This window comes from Hylobates moloch, unplaced genomic scaffold (assembly GCF_009828535.3).
Source record: "Hylobates moloch isolate HMO894 unplaced genomic scaffold, HMol_V3 SCAFFOLD_14, whole genome shotgun sequence".
NCBI classification, from domain to species: Eukaryota; Metazoa; Chordata; class Mammalia; order Primates; family Hylobatidae; genus Hylobates; species Hylobates moloch.
Window position 1 is genome coordinate 88,711,599 of NW_026652289.1, and position 12,352 is coordinate 88,723,950.

Sequence of the window (12,352 nt, forward strand, 5' to 3'; positions counted from 1 at the left end):
CTGGATTCTGTTTTAATCTTCTGGAGATTATTAATTTTTTTTACTTATAAGCTAATTAGCTTCTGACCACAATTTCTGTCGCACTTTCTAAGGGAAGTGGTTCAAATTCAAATTTCCTGTCATCATTTGGACCTGTCTCACACGTGTATCATCCAGTAGCCAGCCACATGCTTGTGCAGATGGTTCAAATCTCAGTTGAGTTCTCTAAGCCTTGCCATCTTGCTTCATGTCCGTCTAGCACATATACCATTCAAGAGTTAGTCAGAGACTTGTATGGATGGTTCTAACCTCAGTCAGTCATCAGTCAGTCCTCTGGGCCTTTGCTGGGCTGGTTTGAGTCTGTCCCCAGATGCTGTTGCTCTGAAATTAGGCTGAGGCTGGTGCAAGTTCATGAATAGAACTGGGGGGCTTCTCTGGCTCTCTCTTCTGGGATTCCCCCACATTCCCTGGCCTGCAGGTGCTGCTCTCTCTGACTCCTCTGGGCCAAAAGAGGGGGTTGCTTCAGGAGTACTATCTATCTATGCCACCATGCCACTACATGATGAAGGCCCGCTCTAGGGAGAAATCTAGGAGAGAAGAAAACAGGAAAACCACCCCGAGAGGGTCCCTTCTCCAGGTTTTAACATTCTCCACAATCTACCTGTTTATATTTTTCAGAGTCCATATGTAGTTGATTTTTGTCCAGTTTTCATTGTAATCAGAGGGAGGAGTGAGCTTTAGTAGGTTTACATGCCCTTAGCAGATTGGAATTCAACACTCTCTCATTATGACACCCAGTTAAAATATTCTTTTTCTGCCATATCTAAATTTTAAAATAAATTAAGTCGGCTACTTTTCCTGTGTCCAATCCTCCCCAACTGACCACCTAGGGTCCTGGGACCTCACGCCCCCTGCAGATCCCTCATCAGGGCGAGGGAGATCAGTGAGCATCACACAACTCTGGATAAGGAGGAAAGGGCGCAGGGCTGCCTGCCTTCAGCCAGCATTTGAGAACCTGAACAGTCTCCATGACCATCAGGTGTACCATGGCAGAGGTACAAGCAGGCTGATATCTCGGAAGTCAGGTAGACAGTCCCTGGGATCTCTGGGCTTCCTTTTATCAGATGCCCTGCAGCTGCCTTTCTGTGCTGATGCTTCCGCTCATGACGTCCTGTCTCATTTTAAAATCATCTTCATCAAAATCTGACCTGAGCAAAAAGAAAAATCTGATTTTTTTGAACCTCAAAATATACTGAAAGTTCTTACATGTTTAACAGCTGACATATTTAGCAATTTTCACAAACATTTCAAATATATTATAATTGAATTATTTTAAATGAACTTGACTTATTATCTTTGGAGAATGGCATTATCTTTGGAGAGCAAGGTTAGAAAGACTATCAAAATTAGTAAAAGGCTCATTTTAAATCATTGTTGCTGCAGACATTTAAAAATAAAAACGTGCCAGGCGTGGTGGCTCACACTTGTAATCCCAGCACTTTGGGAAGCCAAGGTGGGCGGATCACTTGAGCTCAGGAGTTCAAGACCAGCCTGGTCAATGTGGCGAAACTTGTCTCTACAAAAAATAAAATTAACCAGGCATGGTGGCGCACGCCTGTAGTCCCAGCTATTCCAGAGGCTGAGGTGGGATGATTACTTGGGCCCAGGGAGTAGAGGTTGCAGTGAGCCGAAATCATACCACTGCACTTCAGCCTCAGTGACAGGGTGAGACTCTGTTTCAAAATAAATAAATAAGTAAAAATAAAAATGAAAATGCCTGTGTGTCAATTTTCCTCCAAAATTTTGCATGCATCTTCCCAGTAAACTTACTAATGATTCTGTTTGCAAGGCAGCACTTCCTTAAAGACTCAGATACAAGATAAAGTAAGTTAAATGACCCTCATGTTTATATGCCTGGCAGAAAAGCTAGGTGACCACTCTCGTTCCAAAAATAAACTTCTTGTTATGTTGTTCATTCACATTGGAATCAGAGATCCATTTAGAATCATCTGTAATTTAAAAACTAATCCTATTTTTGTATTCCATGAAAAAGAGATATTAGAAGTGACTTGAATCATTATTGAAAAGCACTAAATAAAAGGAAGAAAATAAAATTTATTTTGGGGGGATTTTGATAGTGATATGTATTTTTTTGTTTAGTTTCATTTTTCTGTTCTCATTTGTTTAGTTTTACTGCTAAGGGAGTATTTTCTCTTTTTGCTGTTTATTTCCCCAAAGGCAAGAAGAATGAGCTATTGTGTCAGTGAATTTAGAGACTGCGCAGATCGGTGGCCACTCTGCCTCTGGGGTAGAGCACATGAGGGCAACCGTGCCCTTCGCCAGCATTCCTGTGATGAACCTTTGCAGTGAATGAACTTCCTTTCATTCTTTTACATTATGTCACTTCTCGGATCTTAACATTTCTCAAGACAGTTAAGAATATAAAAGCTACATGACTTATGTTATAAGCCCTATACTTTATGAGGAAAGGTAACTAATATCAAAAAATAACATATACCAGAAATGACGGCTAGCCAGGAAGAACTTGGAAGGCAGCAGGGAAGCCTGATTTAGGATTTGGCAAGAGTTATCAACTATTAACATGAAATTATTATATGCAACCTATAAATTAGAGCCTTTATCCTGCCTATTATCAGCACTATTCTTACTTTCAATGACAGAGTCTTGGCATGGCTAAAGATGTCCCACTGGCAGAGACACAAATAAATCCAGACCCACGGGAAGGCTTTCCAAACCCCCTTCACACCCAAAGGAGGAAATGAATACAAAGGCATGAACTGGCCTGCATGGAGAATTCATCACTTAGGAACCAAGAAATCCCCAAAGCTTCCTAACACTGCTGAGAAATAACAAAGTTATCTTTTTCTCTTTCTTCTCAGCTTAAGATTCTGATTAAAATATCCTCACAAGAAGCCTTCTTTGGTGAATCCATGTGAGAACCACTCTCCTCACAGAACCTGTGAAAATTATGTGAATGACTATTACACCACTTGATACATGGTTTGATTTCTAAATATAAGTACACATATTTCAAAAACGTGCAGTCCTCATGAGCCAACATCCCATATTGCTTAGTCTCCATTCACTCCTTTATTTGTCTGATCAGTACTGAGTGCTTACTATGTGGCAGCACTGTCAGGACCACTGAGTATTCCACAGTGACCAAGATAGACACACATTTGCTGATCTCCTGGAGCTTATATTCTGGTGAAGAGAGACAGAGAAAAAGTTTATATATTCATATATTTGCCACAGATATATATTAGAGCATTATTACAATGTGTCATAGATAATAATCTGTCGGAAGAAAAGGAACACAGGAAAGTAGTCAGCAATGATGGAAGAACTCCTTCCGCAGGGCCAGGGAAGGCCGCCCTGAGGATGGATATTTGAGGAGACTCTAGAGAGGTGAACCACTGCCAGCGTGCTTGGGAAGAGCATCCCAGGTAGAGGCAACAAGTACAAATGCACATTCACCTAGCAAGAAGACCACTGTGTCTGGGGTCCAGCCCCCTGAGGAAGGAAATTATATGTAAGTGGCAGGTGCAGCCAGGTCATTTGTGGCTTTATAAGTCATGGTTGAGGCTCTGGATTTTATTCCAAGTGAAAGAAGGACAACATGCTGCTATCAAAAGCACCAAAAGATCCAAGCAGCCCTTTAGGTATAACTTTTCAACATCACAAGGAAAAAGAGGAAGCAGTGTCTCATTCAAGGTTCTCAAACCAAACGCCCACTGAGAAGCCAATAAAGCTCCTTAATCTCTAGCAGAACCCTAAAATGCATGGCAACTCGTTTTATTCCTAGTATTTATAATGGCAGGTTTAAATATGATTTTGTAAATTTTTAAGCCAACAATTAAGAGAATGCAACTATTATTTATAACTTCAAAACACTGAAAAACAAGATCAAAGAAACTTTAACAATATACAACATCAGCACATGGGAAGAGGAAGTATCCAGGAAATACAATATAGCGAATATAAGGCATAACAGCAAATATTTTAAAATTAGGTCCCATTATATGTTCTCTACTAGAAACAAATTAAAAACAAAATGACAGGGATTAAAAATAAAGAAATGGGCAATTCCACAGAACTTCCAGTCCAGACAAAATGATATAGACCCCAAACTCCCTGCTTACTCCTGCCAAGCACACCTATAAACCCTGGGAATAAAGCAAGAGGCAACTAAAGGAGAATTCTGAAAGGTGGTAAGAGGAGAGGAAACTGTTTGGGACCTGATATGGTTTGCCTCTGTGTCCCCACCCAAATCTCATCTGGTAGCTCCCATAATTCTCACGTGTTGTGGGAGGGACCTTGTGGGAGGGACCTTGTGGGAGATAATTGAATCATGGGGGCCTGCTCTTTCCCAGTTGTTCTCATGATAGTGAATAAGTCTCACAAGATCTGATGGTTTTATTTTATTTTATTTATTTATTTATTTTTTTTTTTTTTTGAGATGGAGTCTCGCTTTGTGGCCCAGGCTGGAGAGCAGTGGCGCAATCTCAGCTCACTGCAAGCTCCACCTCCCGGGTTCATGCCATTCTCCTGCCTCAGCCTCCCAAGTAGCTGGGACTACAGCCACCCACCACCACGCCCAGCTAATTTTTTGTATTTTTAGTAGAGACGGGGTTTCACCATTTTAGCCAGGATGGTCTCGATCTCCTGACCTTGTGATCCGCCCGTCTCGGCCTCCCAAAGTGCTGGGATTACAGGCGTGAGCCACCGTGCCCGGCCCGATCTGACGGTTTTAAAAATGGGAGTTTCCTTACACAAGATATCTCTCTCTGCCTGCTGCCATCCATGTAAGATGTGACTTGCTCTTCCTTGCCTTCTGCCATGATCGTGAGGCCTCCCCAGCCATGTTGACCTGTAAGTCCGTTAAACCTCTTTCCTTTGTAAATTGCCCAGTCTGGGGTATGTCTTTATTAGCAGCATGAAAATGGACTAATACAGGAGCCCAGGAAAATGGGAACAGCACAGCTGCAGGGTGTATTTCATCCCTCAAAATCAGCATTTCCAGACCAACTCCCAACATAGCAAGAGAAGACAGCTAGGTGGGCTTGTTCCTCCCTTGGATGAAAATATACCAGGGGAACATGCACCCCTGGCAAGTAAGATTAATAAAAGCCCTGCCAGCAAAGGTAACCATGTGAGGCACCCCATCTCCTACAAAGAGATACCGGTGACTGGACAGAACCTGAGGAGGGACCCCACTACACCTCACACCTGGGATCTCAGGCCAAGAGACACCCAGGTCAAGAGCCATGTGCTATGGTATTCTACTGGGAGACCTGTAAGTCCAGTAAACCTCTTTTTTTTTTTTTGGTAAATTGCCCAGTCTGGGGTATGTCTTTATTAGCAGCGTGAAAATGGACTAATACAGGAGCCCAGGAAAATGGGAACAGCACAGCTGCAGGGTGCATTTTGTCCCTCAAAATCAGCATTTCCAGACCAACTCCCAACATAGCAAGAGAAGACAGCTAGGTGGGCTTGTTCCTCCCTTGGATGAAACAATACCAGGGGAACACGTCCCCCTGGCAAGTAAGATTAATAAAAGCTCTGCCAGCAAAGGTAATCATGGGGGGCACCCAATCCTCTACAAAGAGATATGTGGTGAGTGGACAGAACCTGAGGAGGGACCCCACTACACCTCACACCTGGCATCTCAGGCCAAGAGACACCCAGGTCAAGAGCCATGTGCTCATCAACAGCACATGGCTCATGAAATATTCTGAGGCCCCCACAGGAAGGGGGATGCCATCTCAACAAACACTTAGCCATGGAAGCCTCTTCACTTCTGCAGACCTGAAACTCCTCTCCACAGGAAGAGACATCTGGGCAGCCCAGCCTGGACAAATCCCTTCCAGCCACCAAAGCAGCACCCAGCAGCACTGGAGAAACCAAACAGATCAAAGTAGCACTGCAAGATCTCTGAAAATTAAATCTTCATTTGAACAACAGGCTATGTAAATAGTCTATAACCTGTGTGCTAAACTTAAACAGGTTGACTGCCTGCTGAAATAAAAGTTATTTATGACTCAGAGTCTCCTAAAATAATAGATAAAATATCCAGGATACAATCAAAAGTCACCTGTCATATCAGAAACCGAGAAAATCACAACTTGAATGGGAAAGGACAAACACCTGATGCCAACACCGAGATATATCGGATGCTGGATTATCTTAAAAGGATTTTAAAGCGGCCTTCATAAAAATGTCTCAACAATCAGTTACAACTTCTCTTGGAACAAGTGAAAAATGAAAAACTATGGGAAGAAACAAAAAATACAGAAAAAAGAACCAAATGGAAATGATAGATCTAAAATATACAATAACAGAATTTCTTAAAGCTTCTTGATATGCACTCAATAGTAGAGATAATAAAGAAAAGAATCAGTGAATTTGAGGGCAAATCAATAGAATTCACCCAATCTAAACAGCAAAGAGAAAACATAATTTTTTTAAAAGGGCAGGGGTGGAATGGAGCCTCAGGGAACTGTAGGACTATTGAAACCCCGTCTCTACTAAAAGTACAAAAAATTAGCTGGGCGTGGTGGCGGGCGCCTGTAGTCCCAGCTACTCGGAGAGGCTGAGGCAGGAGAATGGCGTGAACCCGGGAGGCGGAGCTTGCAGTGAGCCGAGATTGCGCCACTGCACTCCAGCCTGAGCAACAGAGCGAGACGCCGTCTCAAAAAAAAAAAAAAAAAAATCTAATATTCATGTCACTGGAGTACTAGAAGGAGAAAAGAATTTGAGTGAGATTGGAAAAGTACCGTAAGGAATAAAGGCTGAAATTTTCCCAATTTGGCAAAAGACGCAAACCTACAAATTCAAGAAGATGAACAAACCCTAGGAACAGGATAACAGGATGAACCCAAAGAAATCCATATCAAAATGAATCATCAACTTTCAGAAACTAAAGACAAAAAAAACCTTGAATGCAGCCAGAAAGTACTATGTGTTACCTACAGGGAAACACAAATTCAAATGGCAGCAAATTTCTTCTCTGACACCAGGAAAGATGGAAGGAAATGGTACAACATTTTTCAAGTACTGAAGAAAAGTACTGTCAACCACACATTCTATATCCAGTGAAACTATCCTTGAGGAATAAAAAGGAAATAAATACACTCTCAGATAAAGAAAAAGTAAAAGAATTTTTTACTAGCAGACCTACCCTTAAAGATTGGCTAAAAGAAGTTATTCAAACATAAAGAAAAATATAAAAAATAAGACAGGCTGGGTGTGGTGGCCCACACCTGTAATCCCAGCACTTTGGGAGGCCGAGGCAGGTGGATCACGAGGTCAAGAAATCAAGACTATCCTGGCCAACATGGTGAAACCCTGTCTCTACTAAAAATACAAAAATTAGCTGGGCATGGTGACATGCACCTGTAGTCCCAGCTACTTGGGAGGCTGAGGCAGGAAAATCACTTGAACCCGGGAGGCAGAGGTGGCAGTGAGCATAAGATTGCTCCACCACACTCCAGCCTGGAGACAGAGTGAGACTCCATCTCAAAAAAAAAAAAAAAAAAGACAAATTTTGGAGCATCAGGAAGCAAAAGGAACTGAAAAAGCAGAAATGTGTACACACAATAGATTATTCCTTTCCCCAAGAGTTGTATAGATCAATTTGATGATTTAAACAAAAATTATGTCACCATCTGATACTCAAGAAAAGATAAAGGAATTTTAATGGAAGTGGTATTTTCACACTTCACTCAAAGTGGTAATTCTAGTAGGTCATGTATATATACTGTAGTCCTCTGAGCAACCACTTCAAAACTATACAAAAAGAAACACTAAAAAATACTATAAATGAATCAAAATATAACTGTAAAAAATGTTCAAGTAACACACAGAAAATCAAGACAAAAGAAACATAGGTATGTACTGGAAACAGAGGAAACAAAGAGAAAATAAATACAGTAATCCTTCAGTATCCATGGGGAATTGGTTCCAGGACCTCTGTGGATGCCAAACTCCATAGATGTTCAGGTCCCTTATTTAAAGGGGCATAGTATTTGCATATAAACTAAGCACATTCTTCTGTATGCTTTAAATGATCTCTAGAATACTTATAGTGCCTAATACAATGCCTATGCATCTCATCACTTGCATGGATTCAACATAGTAGTCAGTGCACAGATAATTCAAGTTTTGCTTTTTGGAACATTATGGGATTTTTTTTTTTATCTGTAGTTGGTTGAACCCATGGATGCAAAAGCTATGGATATGACAGACCAACTTTAATTGAAATGGCATATTTAAGCATTAACATATCAATAATTACCTTAAATGTAAATTTTCTAAAGATATCAATCAAAATACAAAGACCGGCAGAAAGGATTGTAAAAATAACACAACTATATGCTGGAAAAAGATATGTTACACACAAAAAAAATCTAAGCAAGAGACTATATTAATACCAGCTAAGTAGACTTCAAAGTAAAGAAAATTACTAGAGGGACAGAAAATTATTAAATAATGATAAATAGGTCAATCCACCAGGAAGATACAACAATCCTAAATATGTATGCACCAAACAACAAAGCAGCAAAATACATGAAGTGAAAAACTGCTAGAACTGAAAGAAAAAACAAATTCATGTTTGTAATTGGGAACATAAAAAACTCACCCTCAGAAACTAATAGAAATGCTACATAGAAAATAATTCAAAATATGGAAGAACTGAACAACACTGAACCAAAGGGATTTAACACACATATATAAAACACTTCACCCCAAAACAGGAGAATACAGTCTTTTTCAAGTTCCCATGAAAGATTTACCAAGATGTATCATATTCTGAGTCATGAAACAAAATTCCACAAATGTAAAAAAATAAACTCATACAGAGTATGTTCTTCAACTATAATGGAATAAAGTTAGAAACTAACAGAAAGACAATAGAAAAATCTCTAAATGCATGGAAATTAACCAACATACTTCTAAATAGTCTATGGGTAAATGAAGAGGTCTCAAAGTAAATTTTAAAATATATAGAACTGAATTTTAATGAAAATGCAACACATAGAAACATATAGGGTGCAAATGAAATACAACTGTGATAAAACTTTATAACACTAAATGTTAACATTGGAAAAGAAAGGAAATCTCAAATCAATAATCTAAGTTCCTACCTCAAAAACACTTGCCGAAAAAGAGTAAAACGCATCAAAAGAAAGCTCAAGGAAAGAAACAATAAAGATCACAGAAGAAATCTGTAGAGTTAATATAGGACAATACTAATGAAAATCAAAGGAGAAAAGGCTGTTTCTTTGGGTAAAATCAGTTAAATTGACGAACTTCTAAAAAGACTGACCAAAAATAAAAGGAGAGAGACACAAATCACCAATATCAGGAATGAAATAGGAAATTTTACCACATATATTTCAGACATTAAAGTGATAATAAAGGAATATTATCAACAACTTTACACTCACAAATTTGGCAGCTAAAAAGAAACAAACCAATTCCTCAAAAAACACAAAGTATGAAAACACAGATAAAATCTATAATCTGAATAGCCCTTTAGCCATGAAAGAAGTTGAATTACTAATTTGAAAGTTTCCTTTTAAAAAAAGATTCCAGACTCCTGGTTTTGTTGCAAGAGGTCAGGGACCCCAAACGGAGGGACTGGCTGGAGACGTGGCAGAGGAACGTAAATTGTGAAGATTTCATATTCATTGCCTTATGATCTTTGTTGGACTCTTATCAGTGGTTCTGCTTTTGCCCTTTGTCCTGTTCCCTCAGAAGCATGTGATCTTTGTTAGACCCTTATTAGTGGTTCTGCTTTTTGCTCTTTGAAGCATGTGATCTTTGTACCTACTCTCTGTTCTTACAACCCCTCCCCTTTTGAAACCCTTAATAAAAACTTGCTGGTCTGAGACTCAGGCGGGCATCACAGTCCTACCGATAAGTGATGTCACCCCCGGCGGCCCACCTGTAAAATTCCTCTCTTTATACTGTCTCTATTTCTCAGCCGGCTGACACTTATGGATAATAGAAAGAACCTATGGTGAAATATTGGGGGCACGTTCCCCCAATACAGTTTCACTAGAAAATTCTACCAGGCCTTTGTCTCCCACTCCCACCAGAGCTTGGGATTTATCTCTACTGTTCCACGTCCACCACCTCTGGAGCCCCCAGTGACTTTGTCACAGCCTCTGTTGCCCTGTGATCTGCAGGTACCGGGAGACGCATAGCTAAGATGCCAGGACATCCTGAAAGCAGGGAAATGAAACTGTTTACATTCAGGAATGTGGCCATAGAATTCTCTCTGGAGGAGTGGAAATACTAGAACCTGCTTAGCAGAATTTGTATAGAGGTGTGGTTTAAAAGAAGGACAGAAACCTTATCTCTGGGTCTTGATGTCTCTAAGCTAAACCTGGTGACCTTTTTGAAGGAAAGAAAAGAGTGAGGAGACAGTAGCCATACAGCCAGGTGTGATTGTATGCATCTGCTAAGCATCTTAGTGATTTGACTCTCCTGCTTCAGCCCAGCCCACAGATGAGATTGTGACATATTGTTTGACTCTGCACCTTGAAGATGTGACTCTCTTTTCCAGCCTTGGTGCTGCCCACAGGTGGCATTGTGACATATGGCTGGGCCTTTCATCCAAATGATGTGTGATTGTGACATACACCTCTGTCTGGAACCTGAATGACTTGACTTTTCTGCCTGGTCCCAAAAGTCATGTGTCTCTTCTTCAGCCTGCACCCTACCACAAAAGGATTGTGATGCATCACTGCACTCAGCACCTAGATGATGTAACTCTCACCTTTTGCCTGGACCTTGCATATTTAAGGTTGGATTGTGACATATACTTTAGCCCAGCTCAGAGTTGTGATGACGACACTTATACCACAAACCAGCCAACAGGAGAGATGCTGGCATTTGTAGCTAGACTTTTAGAGAAAGGAATAAATTCCTGGGTCTTCTGTAGGCGATGTAACTCTCCTTGCTGGGTCCTGCCTATAGGAAGCATAAGGACCTGTCTGTGTATCTATCACCCAGCTGTTGTGACTCTCCTTTTTTGACTGAAACCTGCCACAAAGGGTGATTGTGACATATCACTGGGCCCAGAACCTATTCTCTGGTGTGTCTTTATTAGTAGTGTGAGAACAGACTAATACAGTAAATTGGTACCAGCAGAGTGGGGCACTGCTGAAAAGATAGCCGAAAATGTGGAAGCGACTTTGGAACCGGGTAACAGGCAGAGGTTGGAACAGTTTGGAGGGCTCAGAATACAGAAGAATGTGGGGAAGTGTGGGACTTCCTATAGACTTGTTGAATGGCTTTGACCAAAATGCTGATAGCGATATGGACAATAAAGTCCAGGCTGAGGTGGTCTCAGAGGGACATGAGGAACTTGCTGGGAACTGGAGCAAAGGTGACTCTTCTTATGTTTTAGCAAAGAGACTGGTGGCATTTTGCCCCTTCCCTAGAGATTTGTGGAACTTTGAACTTGAAAGACATGACTTAGGCTATCTGGAGGAAGAAATTTCTAAGGAGGGCAGGTCTTTGTTGATCCATGGATGGGGATCTCTGTTCCACAGGATGGGGTTTGTAAAGTTGTTAAGAATAAAGCCTACTTTTAAGAGATATCAAGTGAAATTTAGAAGATGGCAAGGGGGTAAAACTGAGTATTATGCTTGGAAATGCTTGGTGATACAGGACAAAAAATAAATACAACACACCCAAATACAGGATGATAGCTTGTGTAACACACAGAGATATTATTTATCAGGTTGCTTATGCCGGTACAGAAGGGGATATGATAGTATGCACAGCATATGCATGTGAACTACGAAAGTATGGTTTGAAGGTTGGCCTGACCAATTACGCTGCAGTGTATTGTACTGGCCTGCAGCCTTCTCAATAGGTTTGGTATGGAAAAGATCTATGAAGGCCAAGTGGAGGTGACTGGCGAGGAATACAATGTGTAAAGCATTGATGGTCAGCCAAGTGCCTTTACCTGCTATTTGGATGCAGGCCTTGCCAGAACTACCAGTGGCAATGAAGTTTTTGGTGCCTTGAAGAGAGCTGTAGATAGAGGCTTGTCTATCCCTCACAGTACCAAATGATTCCCTTTATGGTTCTGAAAGCAAAGAATTTAATGCAGAAGTACACCAGAAGCACATCATGGGCCAGAATGTTGCAGATTACATGTGCTACTTAATGGAGGAAGATGAAGATGCTTACCAGAAACAGTTCTTTCAATACAGGAAGAACAGTGTAACTCCAGACATGATGGAGGAGATGTATAAGAAAGCTCATGCTGCTATATGAGAGAATCCCGTCTAGGAGAAGAAGCCCAAGAAAAAAATTAAAAAGAAGTGGAACT

General features: G+C 40.8%; 1 protein-coding gene and 1 pseudogene across 1 annotated transcript in view; one reads left to right on the plus strand and one right to left on the minus strand.

Moving 5' to 3' along the window:
* Positions 1 to 12,352, minus strand: part of OCA2 (OCA2 melanosomal transmembrane protein) — a 339,630-nt gene that overhangs the window by 134,104 nt on the left and 193,174 nt on the right. The gene's annotated exons all lie outside the window — the stretch shown is intronic.
* LOC116482368 (large ribosomal subunit protein uL18-like) lies at positions 11,387 to 12,351 on the plus strand (annotated as a pseudogene).